The sequence below is a fragment of the Macrobrachium nipponense genome, chromosome 30 (assembly GCF_015104395.2).
Source record: "Macrobrachium nipponense isolate FS-2020 chromosome 30, ASM1510439v2, whole genome shotgun sequence".
NCBI lineage: Eukaryota > Metazoa > Arthropoda > Malacostraca > Decapoda > Palaemonidae > Macrobrachium > Macrobrachium nipponense.
The window spans coordinates 36,763,381-36,772,777 of NC_087218.1; the positions used below are offsets into that span (position 1 = coordinate 36,763,381).

Below are 9,397 nucleotides of genomic sequence, written 5' to 3' on the forward strand. Positions count from 1 at the left end.
TCTTAATGCTTGTAATATGCTCTAAATGAAACATATTCCTACTACAATTTACCTGTAAACAACAACAAAATTCCTGCTATAAACACGGTGCGCCAGCTACAGCTACTCGTAATTCCCGCCATAAACACGGTGCGCCAGCTACTCGTTGTGGCCAAACATCGAACTACTATCGGGGGAGATTTGAATCTCCCATTTAATAACAAAAACTTCTTATGATTGACATCAGAGTCCCTGTCCACACGGTCGAGCTTTGCTTTGCAAACTTTGCTCAGTGTGACGTCAGAAACGGAGAAACGGCGAGCATAGCTTCGTATAGGGCTTTCCTAATGTTTATCGAAGTATCGAGACTTTGCCTGCAGCAGTGCTGTTCACTGACGGAAATATTTTTGCTAAACAGATAAAGACGTCCCGTAAAGCTCAATCTTATATAGAACCTCCACAAATAAATTAATAAAGGAAAATAAACAAGAGTTTCCCGTTATTTTACCCTTCATAATAAATACGTCAGGTAAATATGACTTATGGGAACTTTTAAAACCAAATATATTAACATTCTTTATTTTAATGCTGTGGAAATCTGTCAGTCTAGTCAGGTGACAAAAAGACTCCTTAAGGTTCTTTACAACTTATCAGTCAAATTTCATACTATTTTTATAAGTAATAAGTATACTCATAGTTGTTTTGTCTAAAAACCTTCCATAAGTTCATCAATAAATAACTGGACTAAGATTATATATATATATATATATATATATATATATATATATATATATATATATATATATATATATATATATATATACTATACATACATCATATACATACATATACATACGTAATATATATTTTATAATATATATATATATTTGCAGCTGTGAGATTCTTGAGGAACGCAAGCCAGAAAAAGTTTGGAGGGAGTGATGGCATATTGGATGAAGATGGGAACTTGGTCACAGACGAAATGGAGAAAAGGAATCTGTTTGCAAGGTATTTTGAAAGACTCCTAAATGTTGATACTACCGGTAGGGATGAGTGCATTGCAGATTTAAACGAGGCTCTGGAGGTACAAGAAGAAGACATTAGTGCAGAAGAGGTGAAAGAGGCCTTAAAATCTGTAAAAATGGAAAAAACTGCTGGCGTGTGCGGGATAACTGCAGAGATGCTAAAAGCAGGAGGACAAAGGATGATAGAGGCATTAAGAGTTGTTTTTTGCATAGTTTGGAAAACAGAGGTGGTACCAAGTGATTGGAAAAAGGCAATTATGATACCAATATATAAAAATAAGGGAAGCAAAAGGGAGTGTGGTAACTATCGGGGCATAAGTTTACTGTCAGTCCCAGGGAAGATATTCATGAGAGTAATACTTAACAGAATAAGACCTATAGTAGAAGAGAAACTTAGAGAACAGCAGTGTGGTTTTAGAAGTGGAAGGTCAACAGTGGATCAAATTTTCACCTTAAGACAGATAATTGAGAAGAGATGGGAGTATGCAAAGCCAATATTCTGTGCTTTTATAGACTTGGAGAAAGCGTATGATTCAGTATGGAGAGATGGAATGTGGAGAGTGGCCGAACACTATGGTATACCACTGAAAGTGATAAGGATACTAAAGAACTGGTACCAAGGAGTGTGCAGCTGTGTACAGATGGATGGACAGCAAAGTGACTGGTTCCCAGTTGGAAGTGGGCTAAGACAGGGATGTGTTATGTCACCCACCTTGTTTAATGTATATATTGACCATATAATGAGGAGAGTGATGGAGAATGAAAACATAGGGGCTAGTATTGGTGGAGAAGTTTTTATGGATTTGGACTTTGCTGATGATGTTGCGTTGGTTGCTGATACGTGGCTGGTGCTGGTAGGTATGGTAATGAGGATGGAGACAGAGACACAGAATTTTGGCTTGAACATCAGCACAAAGAAGAGCAAGATCATGGTTGTGAGTAAGGATGATGATTGGGTGCACATGGAGGATATGACAATCAGAGGACAGGAACTCAAGCAAGTTGAGAAGTTTGTTTACTTGGGAAGTGTGGTAACAGCAGACGGGAGGCAAATTGAAGATATACAAAGAAGAAAACTAGGAGCAGCAAGAGCTTTTGAGGTTCTGAGAAAAAACGTTTGGTCGAGGCATGAAATCAGCTTGAGAACTAAGATGAGAATATTCAATGCAGTAGTACTACCAGTCCTGATGTATGGCTCGTCCACCTGGGCACTGACCAGAACAGAGGAGAAAAGGTTGGATGCTTTTGAGATGAAGCTGCTGAGAAGAATACTTGGCATTAAATGGGATGATTATGTTAGAAATGAAGACATCAGGGTGAGATTGAGGCAAAGGCCAGTCAGTACCAGGTTGAAGAGGGGAAGGCTGAAATGGTTTGGACATGTTGAGAGGATGGAAGAGAATAGAGACCCCAGGAGAGCACTGAGAGCAGTACAAATAGGAAGAAGACCGCTGGGTAGACCAAGAACGAGGTGGATAGACATAATTGTCAGGGATCTTGAGGATGAAATCCAAAACTTAGAGGAAGCGAGGGAAATGGCTCGGGATAGAGACAGATGGAGAGGAACTGTATCAGCCTTATGCCACTGGCCAGTGGCGGGAAGATAAATCTAAATATAATATATTAATATATATATAATATATAAATCTAAAATATATATATATATATATATATATATATATATATATATATATATATATATATATATATATATATATGTATAATATATATATACATTGCATATAAATAATTACTTGTAATTAAGGGTAATCTTATAAACTGACCGATTAAATAATAGTTTTAAATGCAAATTAACCAGTGTAGAAATATAATTTATATCTTGATGGACCACAATCTCAAAGGATTCAGGAGAGAGGGTTCTCTAATTACAAAGATGAATCTTGGTTGACAAGAGTGGTCGATAAGCATACGCTGATAATTAAGGCATGCAGGTGTGTCCTAGGCAACATGTTTTTATAGAAGCTGGCTTGCATAAAGTCTTAATGTCTTGTGTCTTGTAAATAATTATCTTTGTCAGTTTGTTCTTATTTTCTTGTAAATACCTTTTTACAAATGTTTTTTGTATGTTTCATATTCATTTGGTGCATTTCCTTAAAATATTTGTGCTGCTTACTACTTCGTTTACGTTACTCATGATATTCTTATAAACTTCTTTGAAGATTAATGTCTTTAGGTTATTTAACTGTATAGATCCTACTAAACCGGATTTGTTCTACTTTTTTATTTAATACATATTTTAACGGTCCTTTTCCGCCGTTACTAAAGATTAAATTCCTTTCTTACCAAACTCTGTTCACAACCACAAGCTAAGTCCACAATCAGTGCAATAGCTCTCAAATAATATATAGTGCAAAAATTAATTCATGGGTGAAAACGAAACCACAAAAACACTTAAATTGCATACAAAATATTAAAACAGAAGTTATTCCTGAACCTCGGAATATATATATTAATGAAAACTAATCAACCTGAAATATTTATAAAACAACACACTTACCCAATTAAGATAGCAAAGCAAAGATACATCCAAAAGGAGAAGGGGTATTATTTTACTTATGGACATTAATTGCTTTCAACATAAAATATAGGTTTTTCTGTTGTATTATGATGTGATTTGAATGATTTTGAGGTTTATTTCCATCGCAAATGAATACTTATCCTTCCACCACCCCTCCCCCTATAGATAACAATCTGGGGGAACCTCCTTGGGAAGCGGGGTTTTGGGTGGGGGAGACAAAGTAGGTAAAAACAGGGCAAAATGGAGGAAAAAAAACTAATATAACACTCAAACATATAAAAATGGACCGGTATACAGGTATACACTGAATTCGAAATACATAAAAACCCTGGAAATGGGAAAACCCGAGCCAAGAATTTTACATGAGAAAATGGCATAAAAACGCACTATATGACCAGTTATTGCACGTCACATTGTAGTTGTGCACTAACCTAACCTTAATTTTCTGACCTAACCTGTCACTGAATATATCTGCACCTGGATGGCGGGGGCGAAGGGGGGCCCTTGCCCCCCACACCCCCTAACCTAACCTAACCTAACGTTTTTCTTGATTTGTATAAGAACTAGGTTACCTTATTAATGTCCATAACTAAAATAATACCTGAACGGTACGGTACCTAATACTACAGAAATAAATATTATACTCACCATTACTCTCAGTCTTACAAGCCTTCACAATGGGCCGCCGCCTCCTCCTCCTCCTCCTCCTCCTCCTCCTCCTCCTGTGGCCTCTTGGGCCGTTGCCTCTCTCCTTGAGGAGGGTACAGCAATGCAGCAGTTTTACAAAAATAATGTAGTCGCTGATTTTCAGGGTATTGTTTTAAAAATAAATAGCGAGATATATATTGCTTAAAATATTGTGAGGGATTTCCAGGCCGCTTGATCCACTCTTTGAGATCCCTCCAAAGTCTTTCAATATTTTGGGTATGTACCAATGAATTATCAGGGTTTACTTAGTTTTCCGAATGATTCACCGTGTTATGTATATAACCCAAAGATTACAGCTTATTATACGCACGCCACTTGTCGCCTTTAATACACGAGCCACTCTTAATATATTTCTGGATTAAAGGAATAAGATTTTCAGCTGAGCGTTCTAAAGGCAAAGGCTCCACTAAAGGCAGTATAAAAAATTTCTTGGATTCCCTCTCAATTCCCCCCAAAAACCCAAATATCACTGAGAGGACGGCCCCTGTCAAATTTACGTTTGCCAAAATGAGTTTCATCTATTTCTATTATAACACCATCACCACCAATTGGTTCTTGATTATCAAAATAATATTCAGCAACTTCACAACAAAAACTACGCCAATCAACAATGGTTGCTCTACTAATTTTAAAGAGAATCTATTACAGTATGATGGTTCCACAATTTATTGACCCAATGATAAATAAATAATAGCTTCCAAGCATGAAGAGGAGTACCATCTAAAAAGGTACCTTTATAATCTGAAACTTGATACCAACATCGCCGGCGTTTCTTTGTTTTAGCAATCACCACAGTAGAACTACAATACCAAATATGCTCATCTTCCCTAAAAAGTATTGGTTCTGACACTTAGGACACTGAACACTCAAAGGTAACACAGAATGTTGACGGAAAAAATCATATGCATATTTTGCATGTTCGGGATATGCACCACCATGATATTTGCCTATACCCAAAAATAATCGAGCTCACAAGAGTCACACAACTGAATTTCAATATCCTTACCTTTAAACTGATGGCGGAAAAGAAAATCCTTGGTATGTTGGAACCGTATTGTTTTCTGATTGGTTAACAATGAAAACGTCATAAATTGACAGCCAGTTACATAAAGTGTGACAATTGACGTCATCTCTTTAACGAGGACCAACCAAACCATAGTATTTTGGAGAGAATCAGGTATGTTTGTAGATGACAGTTGTAGATTGGCTAATTGTCGAAACAGTGGCCTGAAGCACCTGTCTTCGAATGGCAAAACGTCAAAAGTATTACGTAATTCCAAAAACGTTTGTTATTGGCTAAAATCAATAAGAGTTAAGCCACAAGAGATGAAACAGGTGATATGAGTGGTTGTCGATAACAAATAAAGAAATGAACAAACTCAGGATACTGATGATTGGTGTAGAAGGCAAATATTAAGACGTCATAAAATTGCTTCCAATAACAGAAGTTGAAAGGTGGAGCCAACAACCAAAACAGATTGGTTCTATGCGTACGCATTGAGAAGATAAATTTACCACCCACTAGAATGAGATTTACGAAGCTTCTACCTAGTAGAATGAGATTTACAGAGCTGCCCGTGCCCATGAAAAGAATATCATTGGACTTGAACTTTTTCAGGTGAACTCGCTAACGTTTTTCTTGATTTTTATAAGAACTAGGCATTTGCGACAGATAATATTATACAGAAATGCTACATAACACTTCCTTAACATAGTGAACTAAGTAAAAATACGCTACATTATTAATGTCCATAAATAAAATAATACCATGTCTTGTATTGAGAGTTGATGTTGTGTATTGCAAGTTAATGTCGTGAATTGCAACTTGATGTCTTGTATTGCAAGTTAATGTCAGACATTGCAAGTTAATGTCAGACATTGCAAGTTAATGCCTTGCATTGCAAGTTAATGTAATGATGCTAAAACACGGAATTTACATATGGACACCGCCAATGCAAATATCAGGCATTCCTTTCGACCTATCCTCAGTTATAATTTCCTCAGTAAATGCTTTAACAAAATTATAGTCCAATAACCACATTTACTTACCTAATCTACGACGAAGATAATACGTAAAAATCAGAGACATTCACCTTTATTTATCAAGAGTGACCTTAGTATACCACACCATAATGGCCTAGATATCCAGCAGTTGTTTACGTGACTTTAAATCTTTTTAATCTCGCTACTTTGAACACTTGGCACCAACTCTGCCTATGTGAAATGAAATACAGCACAGAAACCAAATACCATTGGTGCCCCGAGTCACATTACAGTGTAAATGACATCAAAATGATTAGATTTTTTTCCAGACCTTCAAGGTTTGGCGGCAGCCATTAGCACTGATACGTCCACCTCGTCTCGAGCAAGAAAGACGAATAACCTGTCAAGTCAGTAGACGTAACTACGGCGGTGGACTTTGTCGGAAACTAGACTTACGTTAATTACCGTCAGATTTTTCTTTACATAACGACCAGTGAAATGAGAATGAAATACGTGCAGGACCATTTATATTCAAAACGGTGATTCAAATTTTGAGAAACTGAAAAGTGGCCTTTGAATTGTTCCCGGTGTTTTAACAGAGAGAGAGAGAGAGAGAGAGAGAGAGAGAGAGAGAGAAGAGAGAGAGAGAGAGAGAGCACTCAATAAATTCTTAATATAATCCCCTTTAGAATCGAAGGGATCGCGGATTATCTTCTTCGAAATCCCGGGCTACTGAAACGATAGGTAGGCGTGGCAGAGGCTTCGAGCTGTCAAAACTCGCAAACGGCCAATGAAAGACTCATTGGAAAGCTTTCTCTTCATTTCTGATAGACACAGAGATGCACTAATGCTATAAAGCTTGTTTTTAACGTGTGCTTATGTGCTTGTGTAAAATTTTCCGCAACTATCACCAATGGATCCTACCCAACGAGAACCTGAGGCATAAATTGATGCTACATACAAGCGTCATTATGCGCTTTTAGTGACCATAATTCAAAGCGTAATAATACTACTGCAATCACCTCAAACTGATCACTTTAAATAGTGCCCAGAACCTGGATTCGTAACCACGCCTTTAAATACAAGAAATATAAGTTGGGTCCCACTGAAAGCCTTCATCGTCCGCCACCGGGTAATCCGGCAATGGACCCCTGATCACGGTTGATCCCCTATTTAAGCAGAAAGTTGCGAATTCGTTATGATTATTCGCTATTTAAACAATGTTGCAAATTCGTGATGATTATTCCTTATTTAAACAGAATGCTACAAATTCGTGATAATTATTCAGCAGGTAGTTAGTCTAGTCACCTTAATTACAGACTGACAGATAAATTAAGCTACGAATTGGTGATACTGGTTCAGCGATACTTGGCCGTTGATTACCGATGATAGCCAAATTGAGCAGCTGCAAAAATATCCTGATTTTCGTGTATTTTTATAAACAAATAATGGCACTTAAGGGTAGGCTCCACTTTGGGGGGTGCCGATCGTAAAAAATATTTGCCAAAAATACACTAATCAAGACAGGCTAATGAAATTTTCAGGCATTATTAGCACTATAATAATGCATATTCCCTGTGAGTTTTATCATCCTACAGGGAAAATTAATGATTTTATGAAAAAAAATGTGAAAAACTGAAATTTTCGGCCCCTCGTACTGAAGGTTATTTGGTGATTGGTGAGAAACTACAGTCTTGAATAGAAATTCGGTCTGACAAAATGTTGGTATATCCACCTGGAACATGCACAAAAAAAATTATCAAAATAGAACAGTAAATAAGCACGTAATAACAAAAAAAAGAGCAACAACTTCGTAAGTTCCAGCGAAAGCCCCTGCCGAAAAACTCAGAACTATAGCTAGGAAGAAATATTCAGGAAAAATTCAAATCTCGATTTAGGGACAAAACCTTTTGAGAGTTTGTAGTTATTATGTCACTTGATAGCCTAAAACATCTAAAAATTATATTATTTAGGTCAATCAAAGAAAACCCACCTCCAAAAAAAAAAAAAACAAAATAAAAAATAAAAAAAAAAAAGGGTGGGGGTGGTTTTTTCTTTGATTGTCCTAAATAATATAATTTTTAGATGTTTTAGGCTATCAAGTGACATATTAACTACAAACTCTCAAAAGGTTTTGTCCCTAAATCGAGATTTGAATTTTTCCTGAATATTTCTTCCTAGCTATAGTCTGATTTTTCGGCAGGCTTTCGCTGAACTTACGAAGTTGTTGCTCTTTTTTTTGTTATTACGTGCTTATTTACTGTTCTATTTTGATAATTTTTTTTGTGCATGTTCCAGGTGGATATACCAACATTCTGTCAGACCGAATTTTTATTCAAGACTGTAGTTTCTCACCAATCACCAAATAACCTTCAGTACGAGGGGCCGGAAATTTCCGTTTTTTCACATTTTTTTTCATAAAATCATTAATTTTCCCTGTAGGATGATAAAACTCACAGGAAATATGCATTATTATAGTGCTAATAATGCCTGAAAATTTCATTAGCCTGTCTTGATTAGTGTATTTTTGGCAAATATTTTTTACGATCGGCACCCCCCAAAGTGGAGCCTACCCTTAAGGGTAGTTTCATCTCAAGCCTTGCTATCAGATTTCCATCTCTTGAATATTGTGTTTTACTCTTAGATAATTCTTTTAAACTGTACCCTATCATACTTTTCATTTTAGTGATTCATAGCACCGCGATTCGCTACACTTGGCTCTTCTCAACATTACCCAAGACAGAAAACGTCTGTCTGACATCGTCTGTGTCGGTTCAAAGAGCCCAGATATAGTACACAGGAGGCCTCTTTACACCTTTAGCACTTTAGTCAAATTATGAGGAAAGTTTTGCTATGGGCCCCGAAACACAAATACGTCCAAGGTACTCAGAATCTACAGAGATTCGCCACAAGTCAATTTCTCATAAAGTATACTACAACGGCCGTCCAGCTTCTACAGTCTTCACGCCCTCCAGAAAAATTTGCATTAGTGCCAGAATTCTCAATTCCGTGCCCACAATACCCCCTTTCCATGACAGTCTTAAGTTTCCAGATGGTTGTTCTAACCTACAACATCAAGAATACGACCAAGAAACTCTTATATTCTTACCAGTTCTTAGCTCTTGTTTAGGAAGGAAACCCTCCTCCGACCTGTCACGACTAC

General features: G+C 36.9%; 1 long non-coding RNA gene across 2 annotated transcripts in view; it reads right to left on the bottom strand.

Annotated features, from left to right (window-relative positions):
- LOC135202049 (uncharacterized) overlaps positions 1-6,618 on the bottom strand; it is a 10,985-nt gene extending 4,367 nt beyond the window's left edge. For both annotated transcript variants that reach the window (XR_010311657.1, XR_010311656.1), the window contains exon 1: positions 6,566-6,618. This is a non-coding gene — a long non-coding RNA (uncharacterized LOC135202049). The remainder of the gene's footprint in view (positions 1-6,565) is intronic.
- Positions 6,619-9,397: the final 2,779 nt, after the last annotated feature.